The sequence below is a fragment of the Danio rerio genome, chromosome 17 (genome assembly GCF_052040795.2).
Source record: "Danio rerio strain M-AB ecotype USA chromosome 17, GRCz13ab, whole genome shotgun sequence".
Lineage (NCBI taxonomy): Eukaryota > Metazoa > Chordata > Actinopteri > Cypriniformes > Danionidae > Danio > Danio rerio.
In genome coordinates, this window is record NC_141037.1 from 17,949,754 (window position 1) to 17,965,978 (window position 16,225).

Consider the following 16,225-nt stretch of genomic DNA (forward strand, 5'->3'; position numbering starts at 1 on the left):
TGGAAAAGTGTTCATTAACTACCTGCTGTAAGGTTTTTTGGTGAACCATAAATGGTTTCTCTACAGCACTGCAGCAACCCACTTTTGGAACCTTTATTTTAAAGAGTGTTTATGAATGCAACAAACATGAAATCTGCGCACTGCGAGAGTTTGATGTCTGCTGTCTCTATCAGCATGAACTTATAATTTATAAATGCCATTTAAAGGCTCTGATGGAGTCTGTGGCCTACGCTTAATCAAAGAGTGAGCATTTGGAAATCACAACTGCCTCCCTGCACCCTGTCACCACACCCATGCTCGCCTGTGTTGCTATGCAACTGCACGGAAAGAGAGATGGAAAATGTACAAGAAAGCTTGTTGCCAGACACAGACATGACGAGTTCATCTATTTTGCAAGGGTTACACACAGGTTACTGGAGCTGAGGTAACATGTGCTTCACTTTACAGCAATGAAGCGTGAGGAAAATTTGATTTAAAAAAAGCAAAACTAAACACCAAACAATTGCCATTATTCAGTTTTGTTTTTTTGTAGAGTTTAGCACACTTGTGACCTCGTCGTACAATCTCTACAAACATCACAGTGGCAGTCAAAAGGCTGTTTCATTTACTCTTAGCGTTCTTCTAAAATCTCCCATGAGAGGTGGCGCGCAGCCCCAAAAACACACTTCCAAAAGACATATTGCATGTGTTTGTTGCCAAGGAAACAAAGCGAGGTGGCTTTCATTCCAGCACATCCGGAGTTTTTTTTTTTTGGCAGCATGCTACATGAAAAACTACATTGAGGTTTAGAGCATTGTTGCATCTGGAGAGCTGCTGTTCCCTTTACAGTGGTGGACCAATGACACAAATTAAGTTGCTTCAGTAAAAGTACAGATAAAAAAAAAAATACTTATAAAGAACACCTTTTCAATTACAGAATTTTTATGAGTAGATCACTTGGATACGTTGGATAAGTTGACCAAGATTTAAAAACGGAACTTGCTCTTACCAGACAATTTGAGTCATTGAATTATTTAAGGTGCTGTATGTAAGTTTTTGACTTTTCTAAAGCATAAAAATACTTTAATATGTTTCCAGATATTTAAGAAACATGCCAAGTGAACATTCTTGTTTATCTGAATAACTATGCTGAAGTCGAATATTCTGCCTTGAAAATGGGTGTCCATGCAAGAATGTCTGTCTTTGTTTTGGTAATTTTAATCTGCCCAATGCCAGTTTATCCAATCATATTTCAGTACCCCGGGTTGCCCTGATAGAAAACAGCATATTTCATCCATTCATTTAGAAAGGCTCTCAAAATGCTTCCTGCGGTGAATTGTAGCAAACTCCGAAATAAGATGCAGATTCAAAGTTCCTCATGAGGTTATTGATTAGCAAATAAAATAAATATAATGGCCGTAACATTAGGTGAGCAGGTTACATTGTAACCCTGTTTCCTAACAACACGCTACTTAATAAGAATTGCAGTGATAAGAAATTTGGTTGTTTGTACCAGAGGAAACATGACAGAAATTTAAATACAGCCATTCAGAAGCACAGAATATGCCCTCACTAACGAAATGGTAAGGTTTATGAACTAATTAATACACATTAAACCTCTTTAACATCATTAAATGCACATGCTGAATCCCTATGTGTTGGTTTTGGGTCACAGATCTTAAGTTAAATTTTGAAAGGTTTATTTTATAGGTGAACTATCTGCTGCTGCTTTCAGTAGTATGACAATAAATGTCATGCAAAATGGCATTCAAACTCACATTATTAGCATTTAACACTGAATAAAGCACATGAGGTCTACCTGAGTTGATCATTGTCAGTTTTCTTATGTTCTTCTGTAAAAAATAGAAGCCGTTTCGGATATATATACAAAATAGATACAATAGATATATATATATGTAGATAGATATATATACAAAAACAGACATTCCAACAACGAGTGCGTAATTTCTAATGAGAAAAACTGACTTCAGCATTGTTTTTCAGATAAACAAGTATGTTCACTCTGCATGTTTCTTAAGTATCTGCACATATATGGTATTTTTATGCTTGGAAAGTCTAATACTTACATGTGGCATTTGTGTGTATATGTACAGCATAGTGTATGATGAGCCCAATATGTCTCTGAGCAGGTTTCTCCTATTCAAAATGAAATGCGAGGGATTAGCTAAAAAGTAAAATATATTTTGTTTTGGAATGTAGTTAAGGAAAAGCAAAATTAATCAGAAAAAGTACAGACACTCAAAATTTACTTACTGTAAGTACAGTATTGAAGTAAAAAGAAAAATACTTAGTTGTTGTCCACCAATGCCCTTTGATCATTGTCTAAAGAGGTTTGTTTGAGTTTGCACTTCCCACCTGCAACTACTTCAATATTTATTCTTGTTTCCAAGGTAGCAGGAAACGGAGGCGCTCATTGGCAGCGCGAATCAATAAGTGCACGCTCTTTGATGGAATGCACCGCGAGATAATAACCATTCAAATCTGCCATGCGGTGCCTTCAATTTGCCGGTCCTTGTAAGTCAGACACAAATATGGCAGTATTACAGCAAATCTGTGGCATTAAGAGAAGAATGTTTGAATACATTTGCAAGTCCATACATCTTGCCTTAATCTGCCTGATTTGCATGGGGGCACAGTCGAGGGATTTGAGGAGAAATTGGAATCTGTGATACGGCGGCTGCTGAATCGTGCCAGGACTTCATCAATGAGGGCATGTGTTTCTACACAGTCTACATGGTCCCTCGGTGAAATCGCCAGGCTCTGAGGTGTTAGATATGCTGCTGTCTTTTTTATTGATGTCTAATGAGAGCACAAAACTGGTTACGTGACCCAAGGTGACTCATAAACATCATCTGTATTGTATGTCCATTAAGCTAAATTTGCAGTGCTTATACATGGCAGTGAAAGAATGACCTATTATACTTATTATACTTGAATGATACTTTTAAATAATTATTTTGTTATTCAGCATCAGATCCACGATATTTAATTGTGACACAAAATGGGACTTCAATAAACTGATTATTTGTCTTGCCAAAATGCTATTGTAGCTTTACTTCTTAAGTAATTTGATCTTGTTAGATGAATGTTTGAAAAACTTTTATGAAAAAATGAAAAATAAAATAAAATTTAATTAAGGAATAATATACATTACCCAATGGTTCAGATGATGGCAGCAACTCAATGCATTTAGGCATATCCAGTAGACATGGTCAAGATGATCTGCTGCATTTCAAACCGAGCATCAGAATGGGAATGAAAGGTGATATAAGTGACTTTGAACGTGGCATGGTAGTTGGTGAAAGACGGGCTGGTCTGAGTATTTTTAGAAAATGGAGACCTCCTGGGATTTTCATGTACAACCATCTCGAGGGTTTACAGAGAATGGTTCAAAAAAGAATAAATATCCAGTGAGTGGCAGTTATGTGGGCGCAAATGCCTTGGTAATGCCAGAGGTCAGAGGGTAATGGCCAGACTGGTTCAAGCTGATAGAAAGACAACAGTAGCTCAAATAACCACTCGTTACAACCAATGTATGCAAAAGAGCATCTATGAATGCACAACATGTCCAACCTTGAGGTGGATGGGCTAAAGCAGCAGAAGACCACACCGGGTGCCAGTCTTGTCAGCTAAGAACAGGAAACTGAGGCTACAATTCACACAGGCTCACTAAAATTGGACAATAGAAGATTGGAAAAAACACTGCCTGGGCTTATGTCTCGATTTCTGCTGCGTCATTCTGATAGGTTCAAAATTTGGCGTCAACAACATGAAAGCATGGATCCATCCTGCCTTGTATCAACGGTTCAGGCTGGTTGTGGTGGTGTAATGGCGTGGGGGATATTTTCTTGGCACACTTTGGGCGCATTAGTACCAATTGAGCACCGTGTCAACACCACAGCCTACCTGATTATTGTTTCTGACCATGTCCATCCCTTTGGGATGTGGTGGAACGGGATATTCGGATCATGGATGTACAGCTGGTAAATCTGCTGCAACTGCATGATGCTATCATGTCAATATGGACCAAAATCTCTGAGGAATATTTCCAGTACCTTGTTAAATCGATGACTCAAAGGATTAAGGTAGTTCTGAAGTAAAAAGAGGGTCCAACCCACTACTAGTATGTGTACCTAATGAAGTCGCCGGTATGTGTAGATGTTAAAGGAAAAAATGAAAAAGAAACAACAAAAACAATATAAAAAAAAAAACTTGTAATCATGGATGCCATTAAAAATAAATAAATTAAGAAAGTCCAAGTAATCCAAAGTCCTATCATCCAAGACTTTGACACGAGAGAAAATTGATTTCACCAAGTCTTTCTTCACTTGTACGCAAGGCCTCATTGTGTCAAGCAACAATTTTAAAGGACAGAACAAATCACACAATGTGTTCTGGGCCTAAAAGAGGAACTAGCTGAAGTCGCGTGAATCACAATGTAAAAAGAGAGAGAGAGAAAAGAGGGAGTAGGTAATGAATTTGACATTTACCAATGGAGGTTGTGCTGACGAAGCACTTAGAAATGCCAGCTTGAATTGTTTCCAACTTCTCCATTTTGCTCTCTAGACGATGCTTTCCATGAATTTTACACCTCTGGACACTACATTTGTGAGATAGTTTCAAATCAGGACAGATCACTTCCTTCCCCGGTGTCTCTCCCTCTCTCCGTCACTCTTATATTCTCACTTTCTCTTTCGCACACACACACCTTTCTCTCCATTACAAATGAGCCTGCAGTAAAATTAATGTTCTGTAACCATCCTGCTAACTGCAGGTACCCACTTTCTGCTCTGACGGCAGCTAATGCCCTTGATCTTTCATTAGGAGTCCACCTAAAGAACCTGAGGGAAAGCTGGACCCAGTGGAGCGAGAGAGAGAGAGGAGGAGAGAAAGCCCTTCCATCAGCAGCCAATACTGTCCATCCGGCCAGAAAGGACTTCAACTACCTTGTAATTCTCCACTAACTTTCATACTAATTCTGCACCAAAGAATTTTTTGCATATTGTAATGTAGTTCCACTCACAGTAGTCAGGGTTAGGGAAATAAAATAATTATATACCTGAATAAAATAAAAATCACCCTGTTAAAAATGTACATCCCCTTAAATATATAGTGCTCTATTTTGACGGTCCATGCGCAAAGTGCAGGGGGCAAACGCATTCAGGCGTGTCAGAATTAACTTTTGGCAATATAAGGACAGAAAAATCCGCTTTGCGCCGTGGCGCATGGTCTAAAAGGGTTAAGCTTATTTTCTTAATGAGTTATAGGTGTGTTTTGAAAGTAAACCAATCAGAGTCTCATCTCCCATTCCCTTAAGGAGCCAGTTGCGTCACACCATAAGCACATTTGCTATTCACATGAAGTAAAGTAAGTGTAAGTGGAAAAACTGAGCATCTGCAGCGCGAGAATGAGATGTGATGTTTATGTATTTCTGTGATGATTTGATGATGACAATATATTCTCATGCTGGAATAAACATAGCTCTTTATTATTCACTTGCACCAATGACTGTACAATGTATCAGTTGTTGCCCTTTGTCCAGACCAAATGAACCGAACTACAGATGTGAAAGCATCCTAAATGTCAGTTTTTGACGTCAATGTGACATTGGGTTCAGATGTTAGCTCAACTTTGTATTTTGGGCACTTACTAACACAACCTAAAAAACTAGCAAATATCAATGTCATTTGACGTTGTTATTGGACGTCAAAATAACATACATTGAATTTTGGTCACCCATCATCATGACATAAATCTAACCATTACTTATGATGTTGTGTCCCTGCTAGGATATGTACATTAGTTAAAGGATTAATTCACTCAAAAATGAAAATTATGTTATTAATTACTCACCCTCATGTCAATCCAGTCCCATAAGAGCTTCATTTGTCCTCAGAACACAAATTGAAATATTTTAGATGAAATCCAAAAGCTCACTCTCCCAAGACATTAAAAGTCCAGAAAAAGAACCCCCCCCCCCCCCCCCCCCCCCCTCCAAAAAAAAAAAAACAACATGGTCAGAACGTTCCATATGACTTTAGTGGCTCCACTGTAATCATATAATGGTCCACGAATGGGCCGCCAAAAAAAAAAAGAAAAAAAAGAAAAAGTTAAAACTTTCCTCATGTTTTTTGTTTCTTTTCTGGTCTCAGGACCATTGCTGTCTATGGACAGGGTACATGCAGAACTCCTAAAGATAATTTCAATACCTTTTAAAGACTTTTTAAAGACCTTCTCAAAATGTTTTAAGACCTCATCGACACTTCAAGTTCTAACCAGTACAAACCGTTAACTTAATAAATTGTTCATAAACAGTTGTAGTTAAATAAATCATTGGAGCACAACCATGCAACAGAACTCAGATAAGCTCGGAAGAAACAAAGCTTGAAAGAATAAATTATGTGGTTGTTTTCAGCAACAGGCTTCAGCTATTGTTTAAACTTGTTTTTCTCCAACCAGGAGTACACAAACATTTTCCCATTTTGCTGTCTGTTTCGCTCAGTGGTTTCGCTACATATGGAGATTGTCACATCACCACCTTCTTTTTTTTTTTTTTTTAGATTGTCACTTCACCTTCCCGCTTTTGTCAAAAAGGACGTGACATCACCCGGAAGGAGGAACTGGACATGGGCAGGACACGCCCCGGTCCGAATCAATCGCTTGAATCGAGCACGCCATTGTTAATATTAGGAGGAAAATAAATATATTTATGCTTTTTTGGAGTCAAACACTTTGGACAATGCTTGAACAAAGTTTAAGACCTTGTAAAACCGCAATTAAGACTTTTTAATATCTTTTAAAAGGCCTTAAATTTCGAATAATTGACTTATCAACTTTTAATACTTTTTAAGACTCCGCAATCACCCTGATAGAGGGTCAGAAAGGCTCCTTAAAAAATATCTTAATTTGTGTTCTGAAGTTAAACAAGGAAAAATTGTATATAATTTGTTACATAATTAGTCTGAAATTCCCTTGTAGATTTTATTGAGTAATTTGCCCTGACAGGAAATGATTCAAATTGGAAGGAGCGTTTTAGGATTTGAGGTGAAGTCGAAGGCACACGGACCACTGGATAAGCACTTGGCACTATCGATCATTTTTCACATGGTCTAGCAATCAAACCCGCCTATTAGACAGCTTTGTACAGCGCAAGCACCTGCAGACAGAAGAGACCCCATTGATTCACTATGAGTTCATTGAGAACTTATTTAGAGAATTAATGTGTCTGGGCGAAGGGCTGCAGCTGCTCTGATCGAGGCTGCCATTATGAAATTAGGGTAGTCCGACGGATTCATTTGGATCCAGATGCACAGCTACTCCTGCAATCTCATTTAACTGGACAGGTTTATTCCTCCCCGGAGAACTGATGTATTCATCAGATTTTACAGGCCTGTGTGGAGTGATGTGGCTCAGAAACAAGCAGGAGATTTATTAGATCAACATTTAAATTAAACTTCAGGAGAAATGTGGCATCAAATCTCTCTGATATGTTCCGCCAGCTTGGGACTGACTTTGTTTGCAGGAGCCATTCAGAAAAGCAGATGTAAATATGAAAAGAAGAACGTGGTATGTCTGTCGGAGCCAAACAAATTGGATGTAATGTCATGAGAGATTTACAGCTTGGTGTTCTCTTTAATACTGACACAGTATCAGTGTCCTGGCTAGCCTATGATGTCCTCATCACTTCCCTATAAGCAGGTCTGAGCTCTCTCAAGTGTCTGTGTGCAAAAAAGAGAGGAAAACAGAATAAAAGAGTAATGCACTGCAGCCCTTGGCATTTTAATTGTGATGAAAGTAGGTTGACCAGAGGGGATAATTTACTAGCATGTTGAATTGATGTAGCTATACAGCGTGGTTCTTCCTCTCACATTGACTCCTACATGTGCCAGTTAGAAGTTTTTACCAAACACTCTAATCCAATAAGCAAATTCAAAATAAAGCACCTTATGGGGAAAGAGTTTGAATTTGAATGGGCAAGTGTAAATGCAGCTCAAATCTTGCAATGCAAGAAGGAATATATAATCACAAGTATGTAGGGTATGTTTACACCAATTGGTAAAAAATGGTGGCTCGGTGGCTCAGTGGTCACCTCACGGCAAGAAGGTCGCTGGTTCGAATCCTGGCTGGGCCAGTTGGCATTTCTGTGTGGAGTTTGCATGTTCTCTCCGTGTTGGTGTGGGTTTCCTTTAGGTGTTCCGGTTTCCCCCACAGTCCAAAGACATGCGGTATAAGTTAAGTAGAGAAGCTATAGTGTATGAGAGTGCGTGTATGTAAATATGAGAGTGTATGGATGTTTCCCAGTACTAGGTTGTGGCTGGAAGGATATCCACTGTGTAAAACATGTGCCGGAATAGTTTGTGGTTCAATCCGCTGTGGCAACCCCTAATAAATAAGGGACTAAGCTGCTGAAGGAATATTAATTTATTTATTTGTTCATTCATTTACTTTCTGCCGCTTTTCCGGGGCCGTGTTGCGGGGGCAGCAGTCTTAGGAGAGAACCCCAGACTTCCCTCTCCCCATACACTTCCTCCGAGAGATCCCGAGGCATGTCCCTCCACATAGTCCCTCCAGCGTGTCCTGGGTTTTCCCTGAGGCTTCCTCCCGGTGGACCTACTCCCGAATCTCCTCTCGGCTCTACTCCGAGCTTTTCCCTGGTATCAGAGCTCCTCACCCTATCCATAAGAGTGCGCCCTGCTACTTTTCGAAGGAAACTCATTTCGGCCGCTTGTATTCAAGATCTTGTCTGTAAACAGCTATAAAAAAAATTATTTAAAAAGCCAAAGAAAGAATGACATCTGGTTAGCAGGTTAGCGTGCTATCTGATTCATTTCTGTGCGGCATATTGTCTGATCATCTGTTGAAAAATAATCAAGTTTAGGACGAATGGAAAAACCATAGCATTTTGTAATCCTGGCACAATCTTTGGATTTGGCAAAGATGGAATCTATAGACACCGATTTCAATAGTAATTAGCTTGTTAAGTGTGACGTCACGAAAAGCGACTTTCAGGTCCAAGCTCTCTATTAAACTTTATGGGGAGACTCATCAAATAGTAATAATAAATGTTTACAAAGCGATGAAATACTTTCCAAAATCGTAATCACAATATGTCCATGCCTAATATCAGATGGCCAGAAAGGAATTCAATTTTATAAATTGTTAAAATTTTGGTGTCTGTGATGCAGTAAGTCAAGAGACTGTTGTGTACACCACGACTTTATAAAATTCACTTTAATGTGTGATACGACTAAAATGTGGTCATAAACGAATATTTTCCTAATTCAAATGAGTAGTGGCTTGGACCCGTAAACAGTATTCCATACATCACTAATATGTCATGACTTAACAAGTGGACAGGCATTTATTTGTCAGGTATTGCAACCAAAATTCAAGTTCTAGACTTCATAGTAGTAACGTCCACACAACGTCTAGCTGTAACATCATTAGACGTTGATATTTTAGGTTGTGTTGGAAAGTAACCAAAATGCAACGTCTATCCAACATTGGACATTGACATCGATCTGACATTGGATTCTGACGTCAACCCAATTTTCATTTACAAACAAAAGACAATAGCCCCTTTCACACATACAGACCTTTCCGGAAAATTACCGGCAATTTTCCGGAAAGGTCTTAATGTGTGAACAGGCCCATTTTGAAAATACCAGTAAAATCGTTCTATGTTGTAAAAAGAAGTTGTAACATTACCGGTAATTTGCTGGAATGCTGCGCTGTGTGAACGCAGAGGGAAGATTGCCGGAAAGAGCGCTTGCACATCTAGAATATGCTGAAGTGAGATGTTTACTTTAGCCAATTAGAACAGTCAGACGCATTCACGTCCGCGCAATTTATAAAAAGAAAAGCCTTTGAATATTTTTCCAAACACATTTAGCTGCTGGATAATAGTCAGATAACATTTATATGTTCCTTCTTAATGTCAACTTTGTAAATAATTATCGATAAGATGCCTATGATAAGCCGTTGTTCGTTTACCTTCAAGCTCTGCTTCCCTTAGTTGCTTGATGCGTCGCGTGTGCCCGTGAAGGAGTGAGCGCCAGCACACATACATATTATGTACATCTCAACATGCGAAAGTGGTTCTCTGTTTTTTTATTGAAGCTATTTACAATACTTATCGATCCACAGAGTTTATAATGTAGTCAAATGTTTACAATACAAGCGCAGCCGTTTAGAGCATTTTTGGTTAATGATGTCAGAATTTAGCGGTATTTTGGAAAGGATGTGTGAATGATCTTTTCTGGGAAAATTCCATAACGTCCTTGCCTGTGTGAACAGCGCTTTTTTTATTTACAGGTAAAGTTGTTCCAGAAATTTTCAGAATATTTACTGGTATCACTGTGTGAAAAGGGCTAATGTCCCATGACGTTGGGGTACAAGGTCAATCTGACATCTTGTGCCTGCAGGGCATAGACATGAAGGTCAGTTCTATTTCTATATATTCATTCTGTTTTTTAGTAGACCTACTTCATTTTCTTTTTCAGCATTATTCATTTGCATCTAAATTATTTCTTCTAATAGAAAAGTTAATATCTGAACCAACGACTGTAGTCCCTCAGCACCTCTGAGCAGTTTTTCCATCTGGATCTGTAATCTGTAATCTCTGAAGACAAACATCTTCGTCAGCACAGTTTTACTCGAGGGCTCAGATGTTTGACTACAGTAATGACGTGATGACTGCTCTACGGGAGGGCAGATGCCCGTCCTCCCTGGCAACAGTGAGAAAGGCACAGGCGTCACTAGTAGTTATGCAACTCGCTCACACACTCACAAACGCGCGCGGGCACAGACAGCCGAGAGTGTGTGTGTGTGTGTGTGTGAGAGAGAGACTGAGAGGTTTCATTAAGGACTCCGAGAGCTCAGCAGGGGTCTCTGCCATTTCACGTACAGAGCGCCAGAAATCACCCCGCTGCTAATGCTAAAAATAAAGCTTTTCTTTCACTGACGGATGTGGTGGCTTGAAAGTTGTTTTTGTTTACACTTTTTTTTTTTTTTTTTACTTTTTCGTTCTCTTGGGTTCCCAGGAAAAGGTCCCTGGCTTTTTTCAAAGCATGACAGGTTGATAGACAGGAATGGGTTCAAAGAGCCTGTAACCAACACACAGCTGTCTGAGGTCTTGGTGATCATACAGTTTGATAGACCTACCTGTGGATTGAAAGTAAGGTTTCAGTCCTCAGGAAAAATGAAATCTGGAGGCTTTTGGAAGATATATATGCACTGGCCTGCTTCTTGTTATACATAAAAAAACACAACAGGACTATATTTATCTGATTAACGCTTTTTATATCATATTATTTCCCAAAATCAATCTCTTAGAGTTCATTGCAACATAAGGCGTTATAAGAACTTTGTCGCCCCCTATTGGAGACACTTACGTTTTGCAATTTACATAATTCAGAAATGCATAAAAATTAAATAAAACATAAAAACAGGTAATTCGATTACAGTTAATGTATGTAATATGTAGCAATGATAAAATACCTTCCTACGAATAATGATGTTAAAAGAGAAATATACAAGCTACTAGATAGAGTGCATAGCCAAAACTGATATGCTAAGACACACATACACCCCAAAACAATAATTTACATCCAGCAGACGGAAAAACGTGTGCTGATTAGACGTAAATACATTAACAAATGTAAATCTATGACCGTGTTCAGTCTTTTAAAGAATGCCCAGAAACAAAAATACTCACTGAAATCGTTTCAAAATAACACACTAACAATTCAAAATAAAATATGGAGTAGTGTTTACCAGTAACTTTGATGATTCTTTACTCAATAATTTTACAAAATTAAACTTGATTTAATGTGAGATTTTATCAGCATCTTTTAATGATTTTGTGTTATAATATAATATAATATAATATAATATAATATAATATAATATAATATAATATAATATAATATAATATAATATAATATAATATAATATAATATAATATAATATTCATCATTTATGAAATCCATTTTTACTCCCCTCGTGATTATGTTTGAGAAAAACTTTCTGAGATGTTTCACCTAGCTCACTCCTGATTGGTTATTTGAATCAGCGCTGCTTTAACAGTCCAATCGTATGGATTTTAAGGTGGAGCATCGAACAGCGCTGTTACAACCGTCCAATCAGCTGCGAATAAGGTGTGGCATTGTAGCAGATTCACCGGGAGCGAGTGAGAGCTACAATCTGCTTAGGCTCAACAACACGATATCGGTATGTAAATATTCCCATACACTTCTTTTTGTCTGGTCGCTGTGTTTTTTACACTATCTCTGACTTAATTCGGTTAAGAATTGTGACATATTTCGAGGGATACATATTCATTGTTAAATAATATAAGTTATATAAGTTACCATGAAACTATGTCTCACAATGTTGCAACAACAGGTTGTCGGAAGCGCGTGTGCTTTGTTTACATTGCTAGCAGGATATGTGTAGTACGTGGCAAAAAGTTATCAGATGTCAGAACACAGAGATGCAATATGTTTGGATGTGAAGTGGATGTAATAAGAATAGCTTTCTAGTTGTTTATGTGTGTAATTGAAGCTCGTCTCACTCATTAAATAGCATATCACAGCAGTTTGTTGTTGTGATCAGCACAGATTGAGTTGATAATGAAAGGAAAAGATCATATCTGTACAGTTCTTTTGAGATATATTTATTGAGATATTGAGATATTATTATTACCAATTTAGTGCTTTCTGCTGTTGATAATTTATAATTTTATAAATAAAAATATATACAAGACCTGTACTTTGTTGTTCAGCTCTGCAGTATGTTATGATTAAATATAGCATGTTTATCTATTGTTGTGGCATTTTGATTTGGATCAATGTTATATAAAATGTCTCTGTATATTCACATACTTTTTTTATTATATACATTTAATGTTTAGTAAAATAACTTATTGTTGTACTAAATCATGTTTTAGTTTGAAATTATTGTACAATATTCCTTATTTTTGGCTATATATCTAAATGAATTAAATTAAAATGGTGCATTCTAACTGCGGTACAGAAAAGTGCACCTTTACTCTTTTGATGTTTGACAACACATTTTATTTTTTTACCCAAATTCAGAATTTTGAAGGGTTCACCAGTTATATTGAAGACCTTTCGATAAAATTTTTTAACCAAGTGTTTAATGGGTTATGGGATTGTCTTAAAGTAATGCAATCAGAAGTATTATAAATGTTTTGTATGTTTTCTTAATTTCAGTAGTGAATATATAAATCTTAAAAGGATGATGACTCATGCTGCATTGCACAAATTTGTATCCAATCAGATGCTTTCAAAAGCAAATCTGACATTAAATCAAACAAATCAGTGCTTGGTATGCAAATGTACTTTAGTAACATATTTTAGTTGTTGAATAGCTATGGTACTTTGGCAGCAACTGGTTACCATGGAAAATGTTCAGCTCCTCAGGGATCGGTGAAACTGAAACTGCTGTGAAAGCATGTGGAGGTGGTGGTGGTTGCAGTGTTTTTGTTTTGAATAAATGTATGAATAACATGGCATGTCAGAAACTTTTGTCTTGCTGACTCATAGCTAGAACTGGGCTTGTACAGTTAAAACAACCTGAAACATTCATATCCTTGTTGAGATTCGACAGGCTTCTAAACGCTACTTTTAAAACTAAAAATTTACTTATTGATCAACTTTTAATAAATATGCCATTTTATGTTGAGGAATAATGCATAGAAAATTATAATTTGCCAGTGCTGTGGATTAAGGGCAGGGTTGCCAGGTAAAATAAGCTCAATAATATAAAAAGTCAAAATATGCCGCCAGAAATTCTAAAATACCCATTTTGCATTAATGTATGCATTAAAGACATATTACATTTGTCTTTGCAAATAACTGTATATTAGAAATTGTAAAGATTCTGTAATCATAAAAAAACCTTAAAGTACACATGGAAACAAAACCATAAGATTTTGTTGCTAGTTTTGCTGTGAACAATTCATTTGTGCATGTAATTACAAAAAATAAATAAATAAATAAATAAATAAATGAAATGCCTACTTTGGCTGTGTTTCATTTCAGAGGCTGCATCCTCCAAAAGGATGCAGACTTCAAAGGTGAGTCTTTCGAAGTCCACATACTGTAGGCTGAACCGAGCATTTTGAAATGAGACGAGAGGGATGGATCTCTTCACCTTGCAACTGTAACAGCTGCCGTTAATAGGCGGTAATAAAATTTGTATTGACGTTTTTTCAAAGTGATTTTAAAACTTATTTTAAATGATCTGAAGGCAAAGCAAGGTTTGCAGAAGCTGGAAATATATTTCCTTTGATCCATATGAACAGATAAACATGTAAACTGTCTATAAAATCACTCTTAAAGACATGTCATACTCTGTTTGTTTTTTAAAATGTGTTTAGACAAAATAAACCTAATTCATACATTTAATCCGGAGTTTTCTTTTAAAAACATCCTGCCGTTATCAGCGCGCAATGAATCTTAGGTTGTTCAAGGCCACAAAGGATCCACCTGTTGTATTCTACATTACCAAAGGACGCATTTTGGGGCTGCGTTTGAGGAAGCCTTCGAATTGTTTCGAATTGCTTTTGTTGCGCTGCGATGACGCAGAGCTCCTCAAAATCATCCTTTGGAGGGTGCAGCCTCTGAAATGAGACACTGCTTTTACTACATCCAATCAGCTTGCAGTAAAAAAAAAAACAAGCCACACCCACTTAGATGTTTTGGTAGTCATATAATTTTACCTGCACAATTAAAAAAAGAAGACCAATTCTGCTTAAAAACCGCAGACTAGACAACTCTTGATTGAAGGTAATAATATTTGTGTAAATATTTTTCAGTTTCTTGCATAAGCTAAACTTTTTGACCTCAATGTATTGTCAGGAGTCACATTGTTTTGTACAGTATGCATTTTTAACTCTCTTTTAAGAGAAAGCCGCCATTGACTTAGCATTTTATGTATCTCATATTCATCTTTTCATGTCCTATTGATGAAAAAGTCACTTAAGGTACATCTATTATAGCATTTTTATAAGTTTTTTAAGTTTAATTTTGTTGAACTATTAAGGTTTAACAGATCACAATCACAAAACCTTCCCAAAAATCCACCTCTGTGAACATTTCATTTACTATCTCATGGTAAAGATTTGCACGTCAAATGAAAAAAAATTAGGTATAAAAAAAGAGGGTGTGATTGTCAGCATGCACTGTTCATCTTTCTTTATACATGGGCTACACTATCGCAAGGGATTTGGTGTGTCCGCCGAAGGGAAATGTCCTTCATTATCTGCATTCATCTGTCCCAGGCGGTGGATTGACCTCCTTACCTTTACATGGATTTAGTTACTGATATTTGTTTTTACTCGTTCTACTTGTTTTGGAACTGGTGGCTGTGTCTTTGAAGACCGAGCGCAGCAGGATTTTCTGGTAGAGCGTCTGGAGATTATGGTGTTATTCATGTGAGCTTCACTGCTCTGTAAACAGTTTTTCTGTGAACTTGGCATGAAGCTGAAAACTTTTGGGAGGCAGGGGGTGAAGGCGATTTTTATTTGTATTTTTTTTATTAAAATCAAACTACCCTTTGTTGTGTTTTGGTGCTGGGCTGAGCTTTATTGAGACAGCCCAATGTACCCTCCCATGAGATAAAGCAGCAGGGAATGAGCTTCATCCCAGCGTTTAAGGTGGCTGGTCTGGATGTTGCTGCTGGTTTTCAACCATGAACTGTTAATGTTTGTGGTCAGTGAGGCAGGACAGTGTTTACCATTTAAAAACACAGACAAGGCATTGTGGCTAGACTGATCAAAACAAAAACAGAGCACTCAAAAGCACGATCACTTCTGTTATAATCCAGCAGTCTGAAAGCAAAAAGATGTTTGTGCACTGAAATGGGAAAAAAAATCAAATAAAAGTGAAAAAAATAAATTGTATCAAGGATTGTACAGTTGAAGGCAGAATTATTAGCTCCCTGTATATTGTTCCCCCAATTTCTTTTTAAGGCAGTGTAGATTTTTTTTCCACACATTCCTTAACATACTAGTTTTAATATCTAATTTCTAATATAATAGAAATCTAATAAATGGTTTATTTTATCTTTGCCATGATGACAGTATATAATATTTTACAAAAAAAAAAATATTTTTTTCCACACATTCCTTAACATACTAGTTTTAATATCTAATTTCTAATATTATAGAAATCTAATAAATGGTTTATTTTATCTTTGC

The 16,225-nt window shown here is 37.1% G+C and overlaps 2 protein-coding genes across 2 annotated transcripts in view; one reads left to right on the top strand and one right to left on the bottom strand.

Moving 5' to 3' along the window:
• Positions 1-16,225, bottom strand: part of hmbox1a (homeobox containing 1a) — a 664,927-nt gene that overhangs the window by 446,840 nt on the left and 201,862 nt on the right. The gene's annotated exons all lie outside the window — the stretch shown is intronic.
• Positions 12,193-16,225, top strand: part of ston2 (stonin 2) — a 50,785-nt gene continuing 46,752 nt past the window's right edge. The window contains exon 1 of the mRNA NM_001033743.2: positions 12,193-12,231. The gene's annotated coding sequence lies outside the window, so the exon portion shown is untranslated. The remainder of the gene's footprint in view (positions 12,232-16,225) is intronic.